Genomic DNA, 27,600 nt, shown 5'->3' on the forward strand with positions numbered 1-27,600 from the left:
GCAAGTATATAAGGTACAAGTTGACATTGTGGGACATGTTCTTCCTGAATCTGACTTGAGATTATCTCTTTTGGCTGATCGGCTTTCGTCACTCCCAAGGAATAAGCCACAAAATTAGTCTTAATTTTGGTGATTCCTAATACAAACGTTCTGTTAATTGCATTTTGAACTGGTATTTCATTCTATGTAATAAAAGCTTAATATGCTAAGTGTCTGGTAGTCCAGTCAGCCATTCAACCAATCAAATTATAATTCAACCAATTATGCTAATTATATGCTAAGGGCACGCAACCTCTTCCTATGATGTGCACTGACCACCAGGGGACAGACAGTCGACCGGTCAATCAGTCACTATGACGTGCACATCTAACCCATAGGTTAGCTTACTGCTGGGGTCCGGCCAATCGGGACTGAGTGAGATGGGCCAGACATGCAGACACGCCCTGGAGCCCTCCATGGTCCCTCCTCGACTGGCCAACCTCCTGTTTCCCCTCTCCTAGCCCCAATTGTGCACCAATGGGGTCCCTTGGCCTGGCCTGCACCCTCTTGCAATCCAGGCTGAGTGATTTACCCCTTGCCCCCAAGTGCATAAATTTCATGCACCAGGCCTCTAATCATGTAATAAAGATGAATGGCAAAATGCATGCTAATAATTTAAAATCTTAATATTCTTTACTTAGAATGGAATTAAGTAGCAAATATAACAACATGACAAACTGGAGAGACACTGTTGAAAGGAAAAAGGTTTACATTTTCATTCTTTAAACAGCATTTCTCTCCTCACCCCTTGCTTTTTTGAACAGGAAAGCCTACATTTTCATTTTGCAAGGGAGCCCAAATTTTGTAGCTGGTCCTGAAAATGAGTCTTCTTATTGAAATACAAGAATACATTACTTTTGAAGTTTTGGAGGCAAGTTTGTAAAATTTCATGAAAGGATTAATTAGAACTGCTACCCTTTGGCTGTGCAGGTGTGGCCTTCTTGTCAGGTGTCAAACAAGGTTATGTGTTCACCCTCATCTCGTTACTTCCTTAGCCAGTATCCATCCATGGCCAAGTAGGATAGTCTCACTGATGCCCATTAGACTTGTGTGCAGATCAAGCTTGGTATTAGAATTAGATGCAAAATAGTCTTGTCAATAAATCAATGTGGATATTGGCTCAATAACCACAATGTAATTTCCAGCATGTTTCATATAGATTTATATCCTTTATTATCTGTGTTTTCTTAAGTATTTTTGAATATGTTCACCCTTTGCTACCTCTCTCTAATTCTGAGAGTTTCTGTACATATAAATGGAAAAAAGACAGTTTCTACTCTAAAAGATGAGATTATGCAAATGAATGTATTCTCTTGTTTTCTTTTGGCTGTGGCCTGGCTCTCAGGATCCTATTTATAATGCTAGGTTGGCATGTCATTTGGTTGCCTAATGGGATGGAGGGGACTAGCAAGTGGTTCCACTGTTATAAAAAGAAAAATCATGTGGAAGATGGATGAAGTAAAACCTCTGGTTTCAGGAGTTTCCTGCACTATTCGTCCCTCGGGTAATACATTGTAACTTCTCTCTGTGTGTGCTGTGCCCCCATCGTGCTGCACATTTTCAGTTCTTGCAAAATGCGCTAGTGTGGCAGGCCCACACTAATACTTCCACATTGATGTTTTCTAATAAAACAACAATTGACACGATACATTTTTAGCCACAAATACAGCTTCTTCAAGGTTGTACTGTGTCAAAATGCTCTGTGATAAGATGCCATTGTGAGGAGTTACTGTGGATGCAGAACACCATACTACTTCTGTTTTCATTGAAGATAAATGCATCAATGCCACAACAAACCAGCCATTAGCATTCGTATCATAGGCAAAGTCCAAGGCTGAGAAATGGGAAATCAGTAAAGATGAATTTTTTTTCATTTTAATAAATCATAGGTAGGGTTTGGATGCGTACATTAGTTGGCTCATGCAGCAAATTTACTGAGGGCTTTACACATGTTAGGTGCTAGTCTATAGGCTGGAGGTACAGCAGTGACAATTGCAACTTCCTGCCCTCATGGAGCTTTCATCTTCCTGAAGTGTAACTAATTAAGGAAGTTTAGAAATTATACAAAACACTACAGGCCCAGTGCATGACATTCGTGCATGGGTGCTGTCCCTAGGTCTGACCGGCAATCGAAGCACGAGCATCTGAAATGGAAGGGCAGGTCCCAGCTGACCTCTAGGTCCTGAGCAGCACCTGGGGCTCTGGACCTCCATCTGTCACCCTCCGTCTGAGTCATCGGGCCCTTGCCCAGCTCCCTCAGTGCCTGGGAGCCAGGCCGCAGCCCTGGCCCCTGCCATTGCTGCTGGTCACCATTTGTGGGGTGATTGGCGGGGCAATCAGGCCCTGCCCGTACCCACCTTAGCCTGGTGCCACACACTCCCCAGCTCCACCATCCTGCCACCGTCCTACTCTCATCAGAGCCCATTGGGGCCAGCAGCACCTCCACTGCTGCCCGCTGCCAGCACCACATCACCAATGCCTGCCATGTTCTGCGCCACCTGCTGGTGGCCAGTGCACGTCATAGTAAGTGGTCAAACTTCTGGTTGAACTCCCAGTCGAGGGGACAATTTGCATATTAGACTTTTATTATATAGGATATCTTGTGTGGGTTTTTTTTTTTATGAATTAGATTGTGGGAATTCTATTTGCAGAAATTACTGGACAAGATAAGGTAATGGTGGGGATATTGAGCTCTAGAATGAGGCAAACTGAAGTTTGACTCTTTCTCTTAAAAGCTGTGACTTTTGGCCCTGGCCAGTGGGCTCAGTTGGCTGGGCATGGTCCCATGCACCAAAAGGTTGCTGGTAAGGGCACATGCCTGGGTTTCGGGCTTGATTCCTGATAGGGGGCATGCAGGGGGCAGCCAATAGATGTTGTGCTCTCTCCTGGATGTTTCTCTTCCTTTCACTCCCTTTCTCTCTAAAAACAAATACCAATGAGAATCTTTTTTAAAAAGCTGTGACTTTTGGCAAAGTACTTGAGCACTCTGAGCCGTGATTTTGCTATCTATAAAATATAAAAGTAGTTGACTGCCATAAGGATAGAATGAGAAAATGGAAAGCACTTGGCATAGGGCCTGAAGCATAGTTGACATTCAGTAATTTTTCTCTTTATTATTGGTAATATTATTTACTGTCTGTAATCTCACAGAAAAACTTGATTAAACCTCCAGCTTTAAGTTCTGTAGGAGCTCAATGACTTGATTGCCATACTGCACTGCCTCTCAAACCTTAATGTGCATGCAAATTCATGGGGATCTTGTTCAAATGCAGTTTCTCATGTTAAGTAGATCTACGTGGAGCCTGACATTCTGCTTTTTCAAGAAGCTCACAGGTGATGCCTGTGCTGTGGCTACTGCTCAGCAGACCATGCTTCTGCAGTAATGTTATAAAGTACATTGATCTGTCAATGATAAGAGCAATAAGAAAACCTGGCATTAGAGGTCAATGGTTAAGCAAAGGGTGTGTCTTCAAACAATAGGGAATGTCAATGACCTCAATTGATGAGGTATATTAATAGTATCAAAGGACAGTAAGGGAAATACCTTGTTGATTATGAAATATATGTATGTGGGTGGCAGGGTCTGCAGAGAGCTGGATGTCTTTGGAATAGGATCACTGCCCTCTGGCTGCTACTTCTGGAGAATTGTTTTCACTTCTTTGCACCACAGTAATTAATTTGAACTTGCTGGAATCAGGGCCCATAAGTCTTTCCATGTGGCCTGCCCTGGAATCATGTATCAAAATTGACTTTTATTCCCACCACTGTATCTATGAGAATGTACAACACATTAGTATGCCTCAATCAAGCATCATTATAACAGTACATCAGGATAAGAACTGGTATGTATGCATATAAGAGATCAACCAAAGTACTTGTATGCAATGGACACAGACACCAAGGGGGGGAGGTGAGAGCATGAGTGTGTGTGTGGGGGGAAGGTAATGGGGGGATAAGGACACATATGTAATACCTTAATAAAAAACTAAAGAAAATTTCAAAAAATTAAAGAAAAAGGAGATATATGTACTACTATATATAATACTTGAAACAATAAAATAAAATTTTAACAAATTATAAGAATAAAAAGAGGGAAAAAAAGATACCACTGTTTGATTCGAAGGCCCAAATACAAGAATGGGCTCAGCAAGGACAAACTTTCCATGCAGAGCCCAATCCAAATTGCCTTCCCATGGAATGTTGAACAAATAAGTGATTGTTGCTTTTAGGCACTAAGTTCTGGAGTTGTTAATTACATAACAAGATCTTGTTTGGAGGAATATCTACCATTTCTTAACAGGATTTGGATGGTGACCACATTAAAAATAAGGAAAGCTAAAATTCATGGCAGCCTCTAAGCAGAACTACTTTATATCTCCTTTACATTCACTTTTCCCTCTATAACCTTGTATCTTCAAGACCTTTCTAGCTTGTTTTTCTTCTGAATTAATAAAGGCCTGACCTCTAAGAGGTCAGGGAAATATTTAAGAGGCTTCATGGGATAGGTCCAAATGGGCACTCGGTCTTGTGCCAGAAAGAAGAATCGTGACTGTAGGACCTGGAGGTCTTTCCTTTTCTTCTCCCTGCCCTAGAAGACCACTTACGAGTTTAGCTCTACAAGATGCCAGCTAGCTAGCAGCAACGTGACTTCTTTGTTTTCTTTCTGGGTGATTTCCAAGCATACTGCATGTTGACAGCATATGAAAGCAGTCTTTTAACTGATTAGTCTCAACTTTTGATTTGGCTATTAAAGTCTGCAGAGCTGTGTTCACAGGTCTCCGGGACACTCAGTAGGTATCATTACAATGCCCATCACCAAAAACAGGCACTTCTCGAATGCCCAGTGCATGCAAGAAACCTTCTCTACATTCAAGCTAGTCTCCAAATAGTTCTGTTATTGCTAACTGGTATAAATTTTATGCCATTTGTTTAATTCCTTATCTTCAATGACAATGTTAATTCCAGCATCTTTATTTGTTGATGATAATGATCCAGTAGAGAGAAACAAATTGAAGGTAGAGAAGAAAGAGAGAAGGAAAAGAGTAAGGACAATTGCTAGAGAAGTTTTCTTGAGCAATCGGGAAGAGATGGTATGTATGGTCAGGAGTAGGACTACTGACATAGAGGTAGCAAGCACAGCCAGTTCCTTCCTTAATGTCAGCGGGTAGTCAGGGTTTAGAAACACAGGTGCAGATTGGTGAGTAGAGGTGGTGGTAGGTGCTGGTGAAGATCTTTTAACTGAATATTTTCCTTTGTGAAATTGGAATCAATGTTAATAGTGAGAATGAGAGTGATGGGAAGGAAGTTTTGAAGGTTGAGGAGAGAAGCAATGATATAAAATTGTTTACTAGGTAGCAGGGAAAACACAGTTAAAATAATAGTTCAATTGGGAATATTGAAACTATAAAAACAAGGCACTAGTGGCCAGAGAGTAGGATGGTAAAAATTAAGATATAGATGTTATATTTATTGGTAATAATAAAGTCTATATTGTAATCATGTGTGAGAAAGCAAATGTCAAGTTCACTGGGAGAGAGCAGGTCACCGAATGGCTGGGCCATTTGCAGGATGTTAAAGTCATCAAGCAATATGATAAGAATATTCCTAGACGACATAACAGTGATTGTGCAGTTTGTCAAGGAAGGAGGACAGGTCACCCTACTGGTAGAGTTCAAATGGATAAAATGGGAAAACTGTGGCTTTTAGGGATGAGAAAATGAAAAGGTCTGGAAATAGCAATGAAAGGACAAGGTAAGAGCTACCCATTTTCAGGATTGAGGTTATAAGAGATGTGAGAACAAAGAAGGTTCATTTGAGAGGGTTCGGATGAACCAGTGTCCCCGGGGGAGGGTCAGGCTCCACAGGGCAAGAGGAGGAGGAGGGTTCCCAGGGTGCAGAGGACACAGGAGGCCTTGCCGCAGATGGACCACGTCTCCCCAGGTTCCCGAGCTGGAGTCAATGACAGTCCTGGGACAAGGAGAGTCCCGGGCCCCTAGGGTTTCCTGTGCTGTTTGGCATAAACCAGGATACAGGGATAATGAGAGACAGCTGCTACATTTCCCAAACACAAGCTCAGAAATCAAGTGAAAAGGAAGCACAATTCGGTCAGTTGCTTCAAATGTGGCATTTGGTGCTATACAAGTGAGAAGCCAGTAGTGACAGAAGCTACGTATTTGAGTATGTTCTATCATGCAGTTTCTTCTTTCCTTACCTCAACATTAATGTGTTTTTCCAAAGCATTTGTGGAAGAAATGCAGTTGGACTTTAAACCTGTTCCTAACATTATGAGCCAGACACTGAGTTGAACCAAATATCATTAATATTTAATAAAACAGCTTTTATAGAAAAACCAAAGGCTTGGAATGCTGTGTGCACATACACATGTACAGATACCACATAACCTGTGCATACAGACTGTCTTTTTGTGTGTCTGATTGGAGGACCAAAGCAACATTTTCACCCTATGTTAATTCTTTTTTTTTAATTAATTAATTAAAATATTTTTTATTGATTTCAGAGAGGAAGGAAGAGGGAGAGAGAGAGAGAAACATCAATGCTGAGAGAGAATCATTGTTCAGTATCCTGCATGCCCCCCACTGGGGACTGAGCCTGCAACTTGAGCATGTGCCCTTGGCTGGAAGTCTGCTGGCTAATGCTCTAACCACTGAGCAAATCAGCTAAGGCTTAATTCTTAACTTCATTTTTTAATTTGTAATACAAATTATTTGAAATTTTTTAACTTTGGCATATAATATTATATTAGTTTTAGGTGTATGACCCAGTGATTACACATTATATAACGTACTAAGTGATCATCCTAATAAATCCAGTACCCATCTGACATCACACCTAGTTATTACAATATCGTTGACCATTTTCCCTGTGCTGTACTTTACATTCCCACGACTATTCTATTGGTAACTACCAATTTGTGCTTCTTATACTCATCACCTTTTTCACCCATTCCCCTAAATGCCCCCTTGCATCTGGCAACCATCAAAATGTATTCTTTACATTTATGAGTCTATTTCTGTTCTACTTCTTTGCTTATTTTGTTGTTTAGATTCAGTTGTTGATAGATATGTATTTATTGCCATTTTATTGTTCATAATCAAGTCTTCCTAGTACACTTATGTGATGCACTATGATTCTTTTTCAAAATGTGAAATTACTGTTTTGTGTGAATGTAAGAAAAATTGTGTTGTGTATGTGTGTGTTTGTATGTGACACTATGACAGAGAGAAAAAGTTTATTTAATGTCTGTCTCCTCAATACAATGTAAACTCTCTCTTAGCACAGGTAGAGTTTGATCTGTATTTCCAGGCATAGCACATAGTAGATACTCACCTAGCACATAGTAGGTATTTAATAATATTGGTTGAGTAAGTGGGGAGGGGGGGGGATTAAATTCTGTAGTGATTTAAAAAAATTATTTTTATAGGGTGTTTCTACAGCTTATGTGAGTAGAATGGACCTTATATGGTTAGTGTTTTTCTCCTGTCTTGATATTTTGAGCCTGCTAATAACAAAATACCACAGACTAGGTGCCTTATAATAAACAACAGAGATTTATTTCCCACAGTTCTGAGAATCTAAGATCAAGGCTTAGGCAGATTCAGCATCTGGTGAGATGCTGCTTTCTGGTACATTTTTTGCTCTGTCATCACTTGGCAGACAAGGAGAGGCTGTTCCCTCCAGCCTCTCTGATGAAGACACTAATTCCATTTCGGAGGGCCCCTCCCTCAAAACCTGATCTCCTCTCATAGGCCCCACCTCATAGTACCATCACACCAGGGATTTGGTTTTCATATGTGAATTTTGAGGGGACATTAACATGCAATTTATATCATCTCACACCTCCCAAATGTATGTTGTATCATCTTGATTATAATTTTACTGACGGAAAACAGAAGCTTCTATTTTAAATATGTAATAACAAATGTTAATAACCATAAACGCTGATTGCTTATTATGTACTAGGCATTATTCTAAGCACTTTGCTTATAGTACTGAATTTGATTCTCATGACCACCCCATGAGGTAGTTATGATTATTACCTCATTTTATACATGGGGAAACTGAGATGTAAAATATAAGAGTCAGCAGTTGTAAGTGGCTGTGTTGAGCATCTGACCCCAGGCAGTCTGGACCCTAACTGTGCATGCTCTTAATTGCTTCATTATCGTGCTCCTGAATGATTATTCTGAAGAACAGATTCAATTTTCTTTTAATTTACAATTCAACCAACTACAGTATAAAAATAAAGGAGAAAGATGACTATTACATAAGACTGTAAGAAGGTTATTATTAGCACATGGCTTATTTGAATACTTATTAATTCAGTGCCCTAACCACAACATAATGCCTTTGCCTAAAGCTGGGGAAAATAAATTTGTGGTGAAAGCCATTATAAATTATACTATGTGCCACTATGTACCAAATGCCACTATAAATTTTATTATAAAGGTTGCAAGTGGGTGATGATTCTTTGTCATCCTAATATCTCTTTCTGCAGTGATAATGAAAACATTTTTCAGTCAAGTGCTTCCACACATTTTCAATATTTTTCACTCCTTATTATGTTTTCATAGATGGTGATGCTTGAAATTATATAATGACGTTCTAGTTTTCAAAATTAGAACATGTAGGAATAAAGAATTACCTATGATAGCCCAATGAAACAATTTCTATTATACTCAAAGGCTAGACTATTCTAATTAGGAGAAAAAATGACAGCAAGATACAGTTTAAATTAAAACAAATTTGTACATCATCTGTTTGCTTCCCCATTAGACTATATACTCTATATCCTTTATACCTCAGGAAAAAATCATTTGAAATGTAAAATATTTATATTACATAAATATAGCATATATTTACAGATACTGTAGAATATATCTTCAAACAAATAATATTTTCATCATATAATTTTATAAAATTTTATATAAGATGCAATACTTTTTTAAAAAATATATATTTTATTGATATTTTACAGACAGGAAGGGAGAGAGATAGAGAGCTAGAAACGTCGATGAGAGAGAAATATCGGCCAGCTGCCTCTTGCACACCCCCCACCGGGGATGTGCCCTCAACCAAGGTACATGCCCTTGACTGGGAACCTGGGACCTTTCAGTCCACAGACCAACGCTCTACAACTAAGCCAAACCAGTTTTGGCAAGATGCAATACCTTTTAAAAATATTTCTCTGCTAACTCTTAGCATTTCATCTGTCTCCACCCAAATGTTCAGTGTGAAATGAAATGGCTCAAGACTATCTTACACCCTTTCCCTGTTAAACCTTATTGTGAAAACTCAAATGCCTTCAATGCCAGCAGGTATTACAAATATGTAAAGAGGCCGCCCAGTAAAAAGGAGGAAAAAAATCACTGGACTAGAAAGTGTATGCAATATATAATGTCCTTAAATTCAGAAAAATTGAAGATATCTGGCTGGTTAAAATCATACAATCAACCTTCCCTATTGGATTGACTCACTCATTGAGAGCCCTGCTCTCTACTTTTTTTTCCCTTAGAAAATCTCATTTATGCCACTGGCCTCATTTACCATCTGGCTAATGACTCTCAGATTCCTAGATCTTTTCGTTGAGCTAAATAATTTTATATGCATTTGACATTTCAAAATAATATCCTATATTCAACGTATCTCAGACCATACATCTTCAAATCTAGTTTTCTTCTCATGTTTCCCATCTCCACAAATTGGCCCCCACCCATCTAACTGCACAACCAGGATATCTAGACTTTCCTTGACAACTACCTCTGCCTCACTCACCTTCCTCCTTCCCTCTCTCTGACCCCATACAGCCTGTCACAACTTTTTAACAAGTCTCTTTGCCCTTCTCCTCACCTCCTCTGCCAGCAACTTTGTTTCATTTTCTGTAATCTCTTGCTTGGACATTTGCAACATCCATTGACAACACTTCTATCTATTCAGCTTTCTTTATAATCTCTCCTCCACACTAGAACCAGAGTGGTCTTCTTAAAATGTAAAACTACTCTTGTTACTCCTCTTCCTAGTATCTTTCAGTGGGTTCCAATTGCTCTTAAAATAAAATCCGAATTCCTTGATGTGGCAACAGTTGTTTTTTTTTTGTTTTGTTTTGTTTTTTGTTTTTTGTTTTTAACATTTGGCTTCCCTCATTCTCAGCCTTCATCTAGCCTATTCTCCCCTTAGTGCCCATCTGGCCTCCTGTAGAAGCACTTGAACTTCTGCAGCCCCCACTGCCTGGGGAGTCTCTGCTACAATCTTTGCCCAGTTCACTTTTCTTTAAGCCTCAGCAAGTGTCATTTCCCAAGAAAGCCTTTTCTGAACCCCCCAGCCTAGGAAAGGACTGCTTTGAAGAAACTTACATCTTCGCTCATCTCAGCTCATCCCATTCATCCATGTGATGATTTGGTGTCACCTGCCTCCCTGATGTGACTGGAAGCTCTGGCCGAGGTGAGTTTTTCAGCTTTTGCTCAGAGATTACGTGCATCAAAGATCATTTCTGAGGGAACAGATATTCAAATAAGTAAATAAAATATGATCCAATGCTCACTGCAAGCAGGACTTAGAAGGACTGTAGGAACACTAACAAGCCTCTGGGCTCCTCCAGCACGTACTGGTTCCGGATGAGCCTTAGGCAGCACCATGTGGCCTCTGTGGGCAGAGTTTGCAGAGAGACCTACCTGGGCTTTCCTGAAAACAGCCGGCAGCGGCTTGTGAGAAGTTGCTCTGTCATTTGTAATAGCTCCTCCAGCTACAGCCCACATACCTGAGAGATGGCATCATAAACATCCACCGCTGACCTCTTCCGTGGTTTCTAACAGTGGTTTGTGCTCTAAGTAGCAAATTGAGCTCAACTATCTTCCCCTTCCCAAGGTCCTTTGTAGGTTGACAAGTATAAGTCCACATCTTGGTTTATTCAGCTGTTATTTAGGTAGTGGCCCTCTCCAAATGGGAAGACAATTCTACAGGATTCCTGTATAGCGATACCTTGTGTTAAGACGTATTGGCCGCCTATCAATGATTCTCTCTCGTCATTGATGATTCTCTCCCTCTCTCTTCCTCTCTGAAAATCAATAAAAATATATTTTAAAAAAAAGGTACATTGGCTGCATATTTCTCTATGTGTTATAGCGCCACTGAAAAATCATGAACTCTTACAGTCAGGTGATTGTCAATTTTTTTTTCAATAGACAAATGCAATGGTTTGAGCCCAGGAAAAATTTCATAAATATTGGAATCTGCAATGTCAGGAAAAATGTTTAATTACATCAATAAGATATGATAGTCTTTCTGGAAAGTTGGGCATTTTGACATACACATATTTTTTAATAGTATGGTGGTGATAAAAATGAATGCCAGCAATTCTGAGACCTACATCTATTACTTTGTTTTCAAAAGTATATTGAAGCAAATATCAAGCATTATGTTATTTCATTCAAAAATACATGAGTATGCATCACAAATGAATAAAGATATTTCTTTTAATAACATGGCCAGCTTTATTACAGCTAACAAAATTAATACTTCACTAATTCTATTTAATACCCAATTTATGCTAGAATTTTTCTGATCATTTCAAAGATGTTTTTTAGCCATTGGTTTGAATATGGATCCAAGCAGGATTCCACATTTCTTTGGATTTTATGTCTCTTAATTGTATTTCCTGCTCCAACATCCCCCTCTTTGTCCTGCATGCCATAGTTTAGTTGGAGAAATTGAGCCTCTTATCCTGTAGAATGTCCAGTAGGCTTTAGCTGGCTATTTTCTCCTGGTATCATTTACCTCGTCCTGCTGTCTCCTGTATGTCTTACAAAATTATTATAATATAGAAATTAGATTCAGATTCATTTATGACACCATATTCTCATAGGTTATGCTCTGTACTTACTAATGCATCACATTAGGAGGCACAGACTGTCTGCTTGCATTTAAGTAGTACCAGCCAGATTCCTCCATTAAAAGGTTCCCATCCACATTTTACCTAGTAATTTTAAAATTTATTGATTACTCTACCTATTCAACATTTAACTAGAGGCTGTAAAAGGGTGATTTTCTAATTGAATCATTTATTTGAAATTTATTAGTCATAACTCTTCTCTAAAGGACAGCTTGCTTTATTTGGATGTTTTAAATAAGAAAAATAGGATGTCTTTTTTTTTCTTACAAAGATAAATTTTTAGTGAATAAGTTGTATTTGAACACATTTAATAGTTTCTAATTGGTTTTTAAAATATTACTTTTTTGCTCAAGGGTTTTATTATATGATATGCTTCAATCTTTATACAGGCATACCTCATTTTATTGTGCTTTGCTTTGCTGAGATTGACAGACACTGAGATTTTCTCAAATTGGAGGCTTGTGGCAACCATGTGTCCAACAAGCCTTATTGGCATCATTTTTCCAGCAGGTTCTGATGATAATTAGAATTTGTTAGCAATAAAATATTTTTAATTAAGGTATATACATTGTTATTTTAGACATAATGCTATTGCACATTTAATAGATGACAATATAGTATAAACATAATTTATATATATACTGGGAAACCAAAAAATATTGTGTGACTTGCTTTATTTAATTATTTGCTATATTGCAGGGGTCTGGAACTGAACTCATGATATCTCTAGGGTATGCCTGTACTTTCTGCTGCTCAATCTCAGGTCACTTAGACTAATGGGGGGTCCCATTAAGTTGGTTCTCATAATATTTAGATATGGTGCCCTCGGATTATCTTGTATATTTCCCAAATGGTATCAGCTATTTCTCCAAAGATTGTTAGTTTCTTTTAGTGAGAAATTATATTTAGAGACCATAATCTTTGCCCTATTAGTATATTGCTAGTGATAGAAAATTTATACATGGATAAATTTTATTATGAAAAAACTTTGAGCATATATAGATGTTCCATATTCAAGTGTGCAATTCCAATATTTATACTCCTTTCATTTTATTTGTATACTAGAGACCTGTTGCACAAAATTTGTGCATAGATGGGGGGTTCTCTCAGCCTAGCCTGCACCCTCTCCAATTGGGGACCCTTGGGGGATGTTCAACTGATGGTTTAGGCCTGATTCCTGCTGACTCCTAACTGCTTACCTACCTGCCTGCCTGACTGCCTCTAACTGCTTCTGCCTGCCTGCCTGAACGCCCCCAACTATCCTCCCCTCCCAGCCTTGTTGCCCAACTGAACTCCCCTGTTGGTCTGATCTTGTCCCCAACTGCCCTCTTCTACTGGTCAATTTGATTCTGATTGATTGGTTTCTATGCCAGTCAGGGTCAAAAGTTCCACCTCCTAGGCAACCATTGGCTCCCCACAACATCCAGATTTGGTTCTGATTAGTTGGTGTCTATGCCAATCAACATCAGAAACTCTGCCACCTAGGCAGCCATTTGTTCTTTACAGCACCCATATTTGATTCTGATTGGTTGGTTCCTACACCAGTCAGCTTTTCTGGGCCTATCAACAGGGCCTGATCAGAAAGGTGGGGCTGATCAGCAGCCCAGGTGGAAGCCTGGAGAGAAATGGAGGCACGGCTGCTGGCCAGAAGGGGAGAGAAAGAGAGAGGCAAGTGCTGATCAAAAGCTGCCACAGAGGCAAAGGATCAGTCTTTGCTTTTCTCTTTAGACTTTTCTTTGGCCCTGATTCGCAGCCCCGTCAGCAGTTAGTCAGCGTTGGGTTGCAGTTGGTAGACCCTTGGTGGTTACAATCTAGGGTTTTTATAAATTATGATTAATTTCTTCCACTTTGGATGAAGGAAGCATAGATTATTTGTGTCTGAAAAAGAAAGGGTGTTTTGCTTCTAAAAGATAAACAGTTCAGCAATACTTTTACACTGTAGCCTTAAAATTTCAAGATATATTACTAGCTAGATTTTCTGATATGAATAAAAACTCTGATCAAATATTTAAATTTGAATATAGAAAATAGCAGATTCTGCCGAAACCGGTTTGGCTCAATGGATAGAATGTCGGCTTGGGGACTGAAAGATCCCGGGTTCGATTCCTGTCAAGGGCATGTACCTTGGTTGCGGGCTTATCCCCAGTAGGGGGTATGCAAGAGGCAGCTGATCAATGACTCTCTCTCATCGGTGTTTCTAACTCTCTATCTCTCTCCCTTCCTCTCTGTACAAAATCAATAAAATATATTTTTTTAAAAATAGCAGATTCCAAGAAACAAATAATACTTTGGCCTCATGACATAAATTCATCCGTGCTTAACATAAATAAAAAACTAGAGTTTGAGGCCTAATCTATCATTTGAGCACTACCTTAAATAAAGATAGAAAGGAAATAGCAGAAATAACAGAAATCACCTGGCCAGAACCAAGGAATCAATTCCCTGGAAGCAGTAGGAAGCTAAAGCATTTCTCTATCATGCATTCCTCAGATGCCCAAACCAAATCCCAATTAAGCTTTATTTCCTCTGCCTTGCCACAGATTCTGCAATCAAATAGCTAGGCAGATATTTAAAGAATCCTATCCAGGAATTCAGCATTTTGATAATATTAGTCCTGTAATTCTTGGTAGTTCTCTAGATTAGCATTATTTTTTTTTTATAACTAGCCCTTTCTTTTATATAACTTACTTTTATAACCAGCCCTAGCCTTTGCCATGTTAAGCAATTCTTGCTAGTGCCCAAGGTCCTGTTACTTGGTTTCTGTTTTGAGTGATCTGTCTACGAGTGCCCTGCCTCACACGTCAGCCCTTTCTAGACAGAAGTATCACGATGTTTCTTCCTTTTCCCCCCCATGGCCTGAGGTCTGTGTGATTATCATTTGATGACTTGGTGCTGACAGCCAGGTTGTCCCAGGACAATGAATTACCACTGCCCTATTCCCAAGCTTTTCTGAAACCATGCAAGCCAGGACATTCACCTGTCACTCACTCCTCACCAGACCTCTGCGTGTCTACATGGATTTCCACCAGTGCTAGTTTTCAGACTTCTTTTCAACAGCCTCAGGCAATGATAGCCTGAACAGGCACCAACATCTGCCTCTCTAGAAGTGGTCATTTCTGAGATGCATTTTCAACTCAGAAGATCCTTCTCACCTCAGAGTCCCAACTATCAGCCTGGTCCTTCTGATAATTCCTCATCTATGAAATGATTAGGATATGATTAGACTAAAACAGTTTTAAGGTATCTTCCAATTTTAAAACACTATATTTATTTTACCTGTTATAAAAAATGGATTTTCAATTATATCCTATAAATTTGCAAGCACACAGGCAATATTGATGTCAAGATCTATTCCAAAGAATTTATTAGAGAAGGAGCCCACCATGAGTTTATGGAAAATTTCAGCATTTGAATTGTAAAAGTATGACTAAAACAAATTGAAATGTATGTAACTGTAAAACTAACAATCAATGGGAATAACATGACCAAATAGAGTGTAAATGTGTTTTCTGACCCAAAAAATCAATAAAATATAAATACAGCTAACAAATAGTAAAAAAGGCAGAGTGCATGAAACATACAAGTTTACTGTCTGTCTCATAGGACGTGAACTGGTATAAGAGGTTGTCATATCTAAATTCTGAGGGGAAAGGAGATAATAATGAATAGGAAGTTACTAGCTAATTTCATTATTGTAACATAATGAAAGTGGTAGACAGTATCAATAAAAGAATGGGGTAAGTATATATATTAAGGTATCTAATAGAAAACACACAGAAACCTTTAGTATACAGTAAGTAAATGAGCATAACATCAATTTAATCACAAATGGTTCACATTGATTACTAGGATAAAGTCCAAATGAATCAGCAATCTCAAAATAAAAAAAATAAAATGATAAAAGTACTGAAAAACCTGAGTGAATTTGTTTTATATCCTGGGAGAGAAAAACACTTTCATATTTACCTATCTATCCATCCATTCATCCATAAGGGAATTATGTATACTAATAAAAGCCTAGGTGGTCCTTGCACCCTCATGTGTGACATCATCACAAGATGGTTTTGCACACGGTGGAGGAGGCAGGCCTGGCACCTGCTCTGTGCGGTGAAGCTTGGGAGTCCCCAAGTTCCATGCAGCATGGAGAGGCTGATCTTAGCAGAGGGGGCAAGTCATGGCGGGGGGGGGGGGACAGTTGGGGAAGACCAGGCTGGCAGGGGAAGGCAGTTATGGGAGATCAGGCTGGGGGATAACGGGGCCATCAGGGGAGCAGCTAGCCGGTGATCAGGCTGATAAGCAGAAGTGGTTAGGGGTAATCAGGCAGGCAATCAAACGGTTAGAAACCAGCTGTTTTTACCATTAAAAAAAAAAAAAAAAAGCTTGCTGTTTTTAGTACTCCTTCCCTCAGTTGTCTTCATTAGGTATTATAGTTCACATATGTATATTTGCAGAGATGCTCTTAGTTTTTTAACAGTCTCAAATAAAATTGGATTGTTGGCTTTAGGCCACTAACTACTTCATATGCAATGTTTTTTGTTTTTTTTTTCATAGAAGGCTGCATTCTTGTAATGGACAAAATATTTTTTTTAAGTCAAAATGTTTTAAAACTGGTTATGAAATGTTTATTTCTATGTCTGACTAAAAATTATTACTTAATTCAACAAATGTATATTTACTGAAATTACTCAAATCAAGGCCAACTCTTTTTTTTTCTTTTTTTTTTTTTCACAGAGAGGAAGGGAGAGGGACAGAGAGCTAGAAACATTGATGAGAGAGAAACATCGATCAGCTGCCTCCTGCACACCCCCCAGCGGGGATGTGCCCGCAACCAAGGTACATGCCCTTGACCGGAATCAAACCTGGGACTCTTGAGTCCACAGGCCAATGCTCTATCCACTGAGCCAAACCGGTTTTGGCAAGGCCAACTCTTTATATAACATGTATGTTTATAATCATACACAAATATCCACACATAAGCACATATAAAAGCTCCTTTTATTTAAGGAACTTATCATAATTAAGATGTACATCTGTGCATATATTTATATACAATTTTATACACATGCATATTATTTTCTAAGTATTGTGACCTTAGAATTTTTCTTAATTTTTTATTCCTAAAGAAATCTGGCTTCAAAATAATGCTCTTTATACATTTGCCACCATGCCAATAAATGTCATAAGTGATTTTTAATGTCAGTTCTTGAGGTTAAGCCTCAAGGTTAGATCTATAACTGAGTCAATAAAACATTTTTGTTTTTCTGCTGGATGGCTATAGTTTAATTTTATCTCAAGGAATATAGCATATACAAAACTAATTTCACTATGTGACCTCAATTTTAAATTCATAAACTGTCATATCAACTCTAAGACAACACATTTGGCTCAGAGCCACTGTAATAGCTGCCTAAGACAGTTCATATCATTAGATCACGGGGAAGTCAAATTTCTCAGAGTAAAGGACGATGCATCACTTGTGAGTCAAACCCTCCTCTATGCCAAGAATTCACAAAGGGAAAATGAAGAGTGTGAAGAAGACTGATCGGCAGCCACTTTGACGGTATACCTGTCAGAGTGGAAATAAAGACCTTAAGATTCTGAAGGCACAAAGCCATTCATTTGCTTTGGCTGTGAGAAGCTGGAAGGAAGACACAGTGGTAGACAGTATCAATAAAAGAATGGAGTAAGTATATGTATTAAGGTACAAAAGCTGCCTGTGATTTCTCCTCAAAGGATGGGAACCGTTTCACCTGGGGGACAGTAGAGCTCCAGCAACTGCAGGTCAGCGGAGCAGGATGCCTGCAGGGTCCTTTTTAGCAACCAGTGGTCAGGAAGCAATGTTTTATGGAGTTAATCTCACAAATGCTAAGACTGGCCAGGTAAAACACGTTGGCATCACTCCTGGGTTTGTTAGCAGTCACCTGCAATGTGCAAGTTACATAAAAGATCATAAAAGAGAAATAAGTGCTATACGCACTTACATGATATAGTTTTCATTGCCGACATAACAATTAAGTCAGGCAATGAATAAAAGTCTTCTTGGCTGGGCTAGTTTTCTGGTTAATAAATTCTGGTCAATTACAAGTAACAGCCTGCACCTTACAAAGGGTCTAGTATTTCCCAGGGTCTCTTGCACATATTGATTTGTATTGAGTGTGGAGCAGGAAAGACTGCAGCTTTCCCAGAGTGTTAGCTCACAGCAGAGGAAAACCCAAAATCCCTGTTATTAGATGATACAATAGATTTCTGTGCCACTCTCTCCAATCTAGGGGTTAAGATCTATCCTGGATGTTGTTGACCCCAGATTTATTGAGAAATTTAACTAGCGCATCAAAGGTCCAGGAGTCTTCTGGCTATAAATAAATATATAAATAAATAAACAATTTTTTTTTCTAACACTGTATTCTAAGTTTTCATTTGCTAATAAAGGGTTCCAAGACTTATGACTTTCTATTTACAATTAAGATGATTTTGAGGCCCTGGCTGGGTAGCTACCTTGGCTAGAGCATCATCCCAGATGCCAAGGTTGTGGGTTTAATTTCCTGTCTGGGTACATTTAAGAATTAACCAATGGCCTAAATCGGTTTGGCTCAGTGGATAGAGCATCGGCCTGCGGACTGAAAGGTCCCAGGTTTGATTCCTGTCAAGGGCATGTGCCTTGGTTGTGGGTACATCCCCAGTAGGGGGTGTGCAAGAGGTAGCTGATCGATGATTCTCTCTCATCGATGTTTCTAACTATCTCTCTTCCTCTCTGTAAAAAAAATCAATAAAATATATATTTTTAAAAAAGAATTAACCAATGAATGTATAAATAAGCACAAAAAATGTTTTCTCTTTCTTCATCTCTCTCTAAAATCAATAACTAAAAATTTTAAAAATAGATGATGAAATATATTGTTAATGGGAAGAACATTTTAAGGAAGAAAATGCTATTGTTCTGATTATAATATTAAAGTGAGTCTCTTGTAGGCAGCACATATTTGGGTCTTTTGTGGTTCACTCAACAACTCTGTTTTTGGTGTTTATTTTTCTTAAATTTTGCAATTAATATATATTTGAGAGAGAGAGGGTGAAAAAGAGAGAGATTGATTGAGAAAGAGAGATTGAGAGAAGCATTGATGTGAAAGAGAAACAGCTAAAGGCTGCCTCTTGTATGTGACCTGACTGGGGACCAGGGATGGAACCCACAACCTGGGTACCTGCCTGACTAGGAATTCAACCCAGCACTTTCTGGTGTATGAGACAACCTTCCAAGCAACTGAGTCACACTAGCCGGGGCAACAATTTTATATCTTTTAATTGGAGAGTATAGTCCATTTATATTTGAAGTAATTATGGCTAGTTATGTACTTAGTGCCATTTTGTTCATTGTTCTTCAGCTCCTTTGCGTTTTTTTTGTTTCTTTCTTATTCTCTTGCGCTCTTCTTTTGTGATTTTCTACACTGGGTGGTATGATTAGATTTTTTTCTCTTTATCTTTTGCATACCTACTATAAGTTTGTGCTTTGTGGTTATCATGAGGCTTATATAAAACATATTTATAATAGTCTATTTTTAGCTGACAATTTAATTTTGAATGTATATGAAAAGTCTCCATTTTTATTCCCCCTTGAACATTTTATATTTTGATGTCGCCACGTAAAAATTATTGTAATCTGCCAAAACCGGTTTGGCTCAGTGAAAAGAGCATCAGCCTGCGGACTGAAGGGTCCTGGATTCAGTTCCGGTCAATGTACATACCTTGGTTGTGGGTACATCCCCAGTGGAAGGTGTGCAAGAGGCAGCTGATCAATGTCTCTCTCTTATGGATGTTTCTAACTTTCTATCTCCCTTCCTCTCTGTAAAAAATCAATAAAATATGTATTTAAAAAATTATTGTAATCCATTTACAAATTGTTGACTTCACTAACAAATTATTGTAGTCATAGTTATTTTTAATACTTTTGTTTAAAAATCTTCATCCTAGATTTATCCACCACCATTACTACATTACAATTCCATTGTTTATCTTTACTTGAAAGATTTATACTTTCATATGTTTTTCTGTTACTAATTAGCATCCTTTCATTTCAGCTTGTAGACATTTCTTCTACATTTCTTGAAGGGCAGATCTAGTGTTGATGAACTCCATCAGCTTTTGTTTGTCTGTAAAACTCCTTATCTCTTTTTCAATTCTGAAGGACGGCTTTTCTGAGTAGAATCTTCTTGGTTAGAGTTTATCTTTCAGCACTTTGAATATATTGTGTCACTTTCTTTCTGCAGAATTTGTACTGAAAAATCTGCTGGTAGTCTTTTGGAGGTTCCCTTATATAGCAAGTTGCTTTTCTCTTGCTGCTTTGAAGATTCTCTCCTTGCCTTTACCTTTTGACAGTTTAATTATAGTGTGTCTCTCTGTGGAGTTTTTGGCTTCTTATTTGAAACTGGGCTTCCTGCATCTGAATGTCTGCTTTATTTTTCTCCAGGCTAGGGAAGTTTTTAGCCATTATTTCTTTGAATAATCTTTCTGTCCTTTCTTTCTCTCCTCCTTCTATGACCCCTACATTGTCAACTTAAGTTTCTTAAGCTGTCTTCATTCTTTCTTTCTTTTTTTTTTTTTTTTTAATCATTCTTTCTTTTTGTTCTACTTACTGGATGAATTCAATTGCCCTGTCTTTTCATGCACTAATTCTTCTTCTGCTAATGTGGTCTACTGTTTAAATTCCCTATTGAATTTTCAGTTAAGCTGCTGTATTCTCCAGCTTTGTGATTTCTGTTTGATTTATATCATCTGTTGAAATTCTCACTTTATTCATGAAATGTTTCCCTGATCTCAATGAGCATTTATATTACCACTATTTTGACTTCATTATACGGTAAAACACATCTCCTTTCATTAAAGTATATTTCTTGAGTTTTAATTTGCTCTTTTGTTTGGAACACATTCCTTTGTTTCTTTTATTTTCCTTTGGTCTCTGTGGTGTTGGTTTATGTACATTAGATAAAACAGTCATCTCTCCCAGTCTTGTTAAGTGGTCACTTGTAGGAGATGAACTTTATCGTTTAGCCTGGTCCAAACTCTTGGTGTTTCCCTCAAACTTTTGTCATTTCCAAGCTTCCTTTATTTCTAGTGGCTCCCAGGAGTTGAGGGTGTGCCAAGATCTGTCTATATCCCAGTGGAGAGAATCTCAATCAGTACCTAGAAGCTGGCTGCTTGAGTATCAGGCCTTGAGGCAGCAGTTTTTAAAGTGTGAAAATGAGTCGTTTCTGGGAAAGACTGGGTGACAGCTTTCTACCTGTCCCCGTGTGCTGAACCTGGGGTGGGGATTGGAGTGGATAGTCTCAGTGAGCCCTTCTGAGCTCTCCAAGAAACGTTCCTCTGTTTGCCATGGCCTTGTGGACCTCATGGATGCAAACCAGGAGTAGATATTCTGGGCCTAGCCTTCTGGTGGAAGTTTTAAAAGTTGAGGTGCTAGCTGTTGTATACAATCCTTTAATCCTTAGGGAGAATCTGGGATTAGGGGGTTCCCTGTCAATTGCATGTTATTATTGTGACAGAAGTGAGGTTTATGTCAAGAGTGTGTGTCAGCCGCTCCGATCGGTTTTTATGTGGGTAATTTTCTTGTTCACCCAATGAATATGAGCATCACCACTAATTTGTGTTTGTTTTTTTTTCAGAAGGAATTGCTCCAGGTGTAGCTGTAGATTTGGTGTGTCTGTAGGAGGGGGTAAATTGAGGAGCTTCCTGTGTCACCATCTTGGACCAGAACTCTGAAAATTTATGAACACAGAAGAAAGGGGTTTTGCTACATCTTCTAAGGGAGATAAAAATGAACATAACTTTTTAGTAAAAATGCTTTTATGTTTTTAAATATACTTTTATTGATTTGTGAGATGAAGGGAGAGAGAAAGAGATAGGAACATCAATGATGATAGAGAATCATTGTCTGCCTCCTGCACACCCTCCACTGGAGATCGGCCCACAGCCTGGGCATGTGCCCTGACCGGGAATCGAACTGTGACCTCTTGGTTCATAGGTCGATGCTCAACCACCAAGCCACACTGGCCAGGCCTAGTAAAAATGCTTTTAAAATTAAATTTCCTATATGGAATTCTTGTGACAAATGTTTAAAAAGAAGCAAATATTGCCTCAGAATTATTGTTAACAGAAGAACTAAGAGTAAAGTAGTGTACATTTAGTGATAATAATTACAGCAACAGTATATACTCCAGTCATCACTCCTTAGGTAGATATTTAGTTGAGTATATAGGGATTATTTTGGATATTTTTCCCCCCCAGAAGTAGTAGTTATTGGTATTATATATAAAATTCCTGTTCATCCTTTAAGGCAAAAATCCAAGTGACACTTCCTCTCTAGCCTTCATTGATCTAATCCAAATTCTTCCCATTTAGAGATCCCTGAGTATCCTCTAGCAGAGTGCTCAACTTTCTGTGTTATAAACAATTGTTTGTATGTCTTTGCCTTCTTCATATCTTAAGTCATATTTATGACATGTAATGACATATGTTCATATCTTATTTGTATCTTCAATATTTGGGTAGTGGGTGGGACATTGAGTTGCCCAACAAATGTTTTTTTGGATTACTAAATGCAATGAAAAAAGACTCTTCTTCAGACTGGCACTTAATTTTTGTCAACTCAGAATTGTTTGATTTGTGAATGAATATTGATTAAGAACCTAGAATTTCAGGCATTATGCTATTCTATTGTGTTCACCATCAGTATCTTGGACTTTTTTCTCATCTCTTCCATGGTTCTTTTATGGCCAAATATTGTGGTGTTCATTTTTACTTTCTTTTTTTTAATGTTCTCTTTATAAGTTTGCATAAAATAAGTATCTCTAAAAGGAAAAAAAAAAAAAAAAAAGTTAATACTTCTTGCCAAAACCAGTTTGGCTCAGTGGTAGAGCGTCGGCCTGCGGACTGAAAGGTCCCGGGTTCGATTCCGGTCAAGGGCATGTACCTTGGTTGCGGGCACGTCCCTGGTGGGGGGGGTGCAAGAGGCAGCTGGTCGATGTTAACATCGACGTTTCTAGCTCTCTCTCTCCCTTCCTCTATGTAAAAAATCAATAAAATATATATATATATTTTTAAAGTTAATACTTCTTTTAAAAAATAAATATTGATACCTAAAATTTTTTTACTATTATCTTGTGTGTGTGTGTGTGTGTGTGTGTGTGTGTGTGTATCTATCTTGTAATATTCATCAGGAGTGAATATGCAATAATTATAAATAAGATAATAAAATTCTGGATCTTCATTTCATTCATTTAACAAAGATCTATAGGTACCTTACTATTTGTAATTTGTAAGACTGTAATCCTGCAAAAGACCCAGGTTTTCCCCTCAAAGACCTCTTTGATTTCTGTTGGAAATGGCCCATTGTCCTCATTAGCAGAGAGTATGGACAAGGTCAGCCTTGAAGCTCTGAAAGGTCAGAGCCAACCACCCACTGTTTAGTTGAGACAATGGTAGCTAAAGCAACTTCCACCTTTTAGTTTTATGTAAATTTTTGCTGATTGGCTATCATAGGAATTGCCTGCCTAAAGGATATGGGTGTATCCTATTGTCTTAATAAAAGGGACAGCAAGGCCAGAGTGGGGAGGAGTCTTTCCCCTTGAGTTGGGCTCCCGGCTGGCCCCCAATATTTCCAAATTTATACTTTCTTGTCTAGTCTCTTTCATTTGTGTGCGGCCTCCTCCAGAGCCGAACCCTGACTCTGACCCTGACCCCTGAACCACATGGGACGTAGGAGGGACACTCGCAACTGGCAGCCCAACGTGGGACACTCGCAGATTTCCACCTCTGCCATGTGGAATATGTAGTAATTTTGATTACATTTATTTCTTTCCTATTCCTTTGGCCTTTACTCCTTTTTTTTTTTTTTTTTTTTTTTTTACAGAGAGGAAGGGAGAGGGATAGAAAGTTAGAAACATCAATGAGAGAGAAACATCGATCAGCCCCCTCCTGCACACCCCCTACAAGGGATGTGCCTGCAACCAAGGTACATGCCCTTGACTGGAATTGAACCTGGGACCCTTCAGGCTGCAGGCCAATGCTCTATCCACTGAGCCAAACCAATTAGGGCTTTACCCATTTTTTCAAAAATGCAAAATATTTAGAATATATTGTTTCCAAAACAGAGTCCTGGAAGAAAGTTTGATCTTCTTTTCAGCTGTCACTTATAAGGCAAAGCAGAGACTCCAGTTCCTGTAAGAAGAAGGGACGTTTATTCTATAATATGTACCTTTTAGTACCTGTATGCTTATTTGGGAGCGCCGAATCCTAACCACTAGACCACCAGGGAACCTCTGTATGCTTATTTGGTAGAAACCCCTAGTATATCTGGAAAAAGTACTCAAATTTTCCTGGATATTTGCCCAAATATTTTCAATTTTATTGAATACTTATTCTGCAATCCATAATCAGCCATTTATTTTAGTTTAATTGAGAGAATATTTATAATTCCTAAGCCATTAATTGCACTCAATTTTCACTTGACTTGATTAATGTTCTACATTGATGACAATCTCAAGAGTAAATACAGCCTTGCCTATTCTGGCACATAGTGATTTCTAAGGGATTTTATTTATCCATGTAAATAATTATTCTGTTACATATATTATTTAATTTTGAGCCATTTTAATACCCAAGCAGAGTGTTTTCAAATTAGCCTATTAGAATTGATTATAGCTTAGTAATGAGTAAAACTCTGATTGTACATCAATTTAATAACTTCAGGTGCCTGAAACCATTTAGTTTTTGAACAAAAGAAATACATTTACCCCATTTAAAATAAATAAAAACATATTTTAAGAACTAAAAATTTATTAAAATATTCTTAGCAAATTTTCCACCATTTTGATGATCTTAAACATATTTACGAAAATATGGTCATGTCTTTAAAAAATTATTTATGCCAGTAGCATTTTTACCTTTGGTAACAGGATTCATTTACTGCCCTTTAAATTAGTCAGATTATATTTCTTCTTAAAGTAAAAAGTAACAGGCTAGACAAATACACATCAATTTTCCAGATACTGAGAGTTGTGTGAATAAGGTGCATTTAGCTTTTTAGATTCCGTATTGTAACTTTATTGGGCATAAATTTCTAAGTGCAGCACATTTTCATTGAATATTAAATAAGTAATTTATTTTTAAGGTACTTCATCTACCTCAAAATTATTTGTCATATACTACATGTTAGGTGCAGTGCTAGTTACTAGAGATAAAACAAACATGACAGACATGGTTTCTGCTTTCATTTGGTTAGAGTTTGATGGGCAAGCTAGGCGTTAATCACAAGCATAATTATAAAATTATAGCTGTGACGCATGGTATAAAGGAAATGTGCATGAGTGCCTACTATAGAGAGATCTCAATTAACATGAAGGTTGCTATGGTCTGAATGTCTTTACTCTTCCAACATTCATATGTTGAAACCTGATCCCTATTTTAATATTTTGAGGCAGGGCCTTTAGGAGGTGATTAGCTCATGAGGTCAGAGTGCCCTTATAAAAGAGGCCCTAGCTGGATCTTCTGCCCTTCCACCATGTGAGAATACAGTGAGGAGACGGGTGTTAATCAGAAAGCAGGCTCTCACCATACACTAGATCTGCCTGCGCCACAAACATGAACCTCCCAGGTTTCAACTGTGAGAAACAAATGTTTGTTGTTTGTGTATAAGCTATCCAGTTTGTAGTATTTTTGCTAAGGCAGCCTGAATGAACTAAGAAGTCCAGGAAGGCTTCTTGGAGGAAGCATCACTTATACTGAAATCCCAAGGATTAATAAACCTTAATCCGTGGGAAAGGGAGAAAGAGAACTTCAGGCTTAACTATGGATGATGAAATGTGTAATAAGAGATCCTGGCAATGAAATTACAATTGTTTATTAATGATGCACGTGAAATTATTGCTATTTGACCATTTTTGACATAAAATGGCAATTTCAAACTCATATTGATATGATGATTATAAAAGAATTAACATCCAGAAAATCACATTTAGGAAAACAGTTGCTTTGCTGTTATTCTTAGGCCTCTTGATTATTTTCCCTAGATGATAAGGAAAAAAAAAGGGCAAGGTGATTAAGCAATCATGTAGAACTCATGGGTGTTATTATACCAAGAATATTTTTTATTGGTTTTTATCTTTTCTTTTTAAATTAATGGCAGAATCAACCAACCAAGCAACCTTTAAACTAGTCACAGTGGGCATAGTTCAGATACAAACAGAAATGCTTTTAAGGACCTTGCAAATCTGAAACTATAAAATTCACAGAAGTTTTAAACTGAAAGTAGGAAGATAAATGTCTCAATTAGATTAAATGAAGTCACTCAAGCAGCTGGGAGATGGATTGTATAATCATATAATTAGATAATCCTTTATGCCTACTGTCATAATAGCATCATTTCCCTTTTCAAAAACTGTAATGATTCTGTTGCTTTTGTTTAGATTTTTTCCCAAGTGTCTCCTGTCTTTAAAAAAAAAAGTCATTTATTTGCCATCCTTCTGAACAGTCTCTACTTGGTGAAGTGAAGTAAGAGGTGAGTGTGAGGTTAGAGGAGACAGATGCTGGGGAAGAGACTAGCATTCCTATATCCTTTTTCCTTTTTCTAGTACAGATTTCTAGAAAAACTATACTTCCATGGTTTAATAAACAATGCACCACACCAATTGTTTATACTAGAATGCAACAAAAAACGCAGCTACTGGACTTGGGAAACCACTGACCCATTCTCTTACACAATAGGAACTCTCCCAGCAGCTTGAAGCCGTTCTATTTCTTTAAAATCTTGTACAAAATAATGTTTGATGAATCCATGAAGACTGAGCTTCATAAAAAGGGTTTGGTTTTAACTAACTCACTCCCCACAAAATAATTGGACCCATGCTGACAACAGTATCATAGATGCTCTATACTTGGTAATTATCCATTAATGATAGGCAATTTACATTAGTGAAGGTAAGTAATATTAATTTTATACAGACAAATCAAGTATGTAGTTTACTATTTCCTTGCTAATTCTCTGGAATATAACACTCAAAAAAAGTGTGGAAAAACTTTTTCCTCATGTTTACATATTTCAATTCTTTCACATTCTCACTCACACTCAGTTTACTAGATATTAATTTCCATTTCAATGAAATCTGATTCTTGCATTTAACACTCTACTAAACTGTTCTGATGTAGGTTACCAATAACTAACGGTAATCAATGAAGGTTTAACTTTGCATTAAAAATTCTAGAACTCACTATTAGACTTTCCTATCCTATATATATAATATTTCTCCTGGGCCACTATACTAGTACACTGCTTTTGGAAACATTTTCTCTACTTGACTTCTTTGACACTGATCTTTTGAATTTCATCCCATCTGATTATTTTCTACTCTTTATCACCTGAATTCTCTCTTTCACTTCCTTTCTAAATAATCATATTACAAGGTAATCTATAAATTACCTGTATGTTCCTTTTGGTGATTTTATCTGTTTTAATTCAATTGCTCCCTATATGCTAACAACTCTATAATCATTTTACCTTCTAAATCTGATTTTTCTACTGAACTACTGGTCAATATTTTCTATTAGAAATATACTAATATACTATAGGTAAAAATATTTTATCAAAATTTATTTTCTTCCTCACTGGCAGT

This window comes from Pipistrellus hanaki (genome assembly GCF_964339955.1).
Source record: "Pipistrellus hanaki genome assembly, chromosome: 8".
NCBI classification, from domain to species: Eukaryota; Metazoa; Chordata; class Mammalia; order Chiroptera; family Vespertilionidae; genus Pipistrellus; species Pipistrellus hanaki.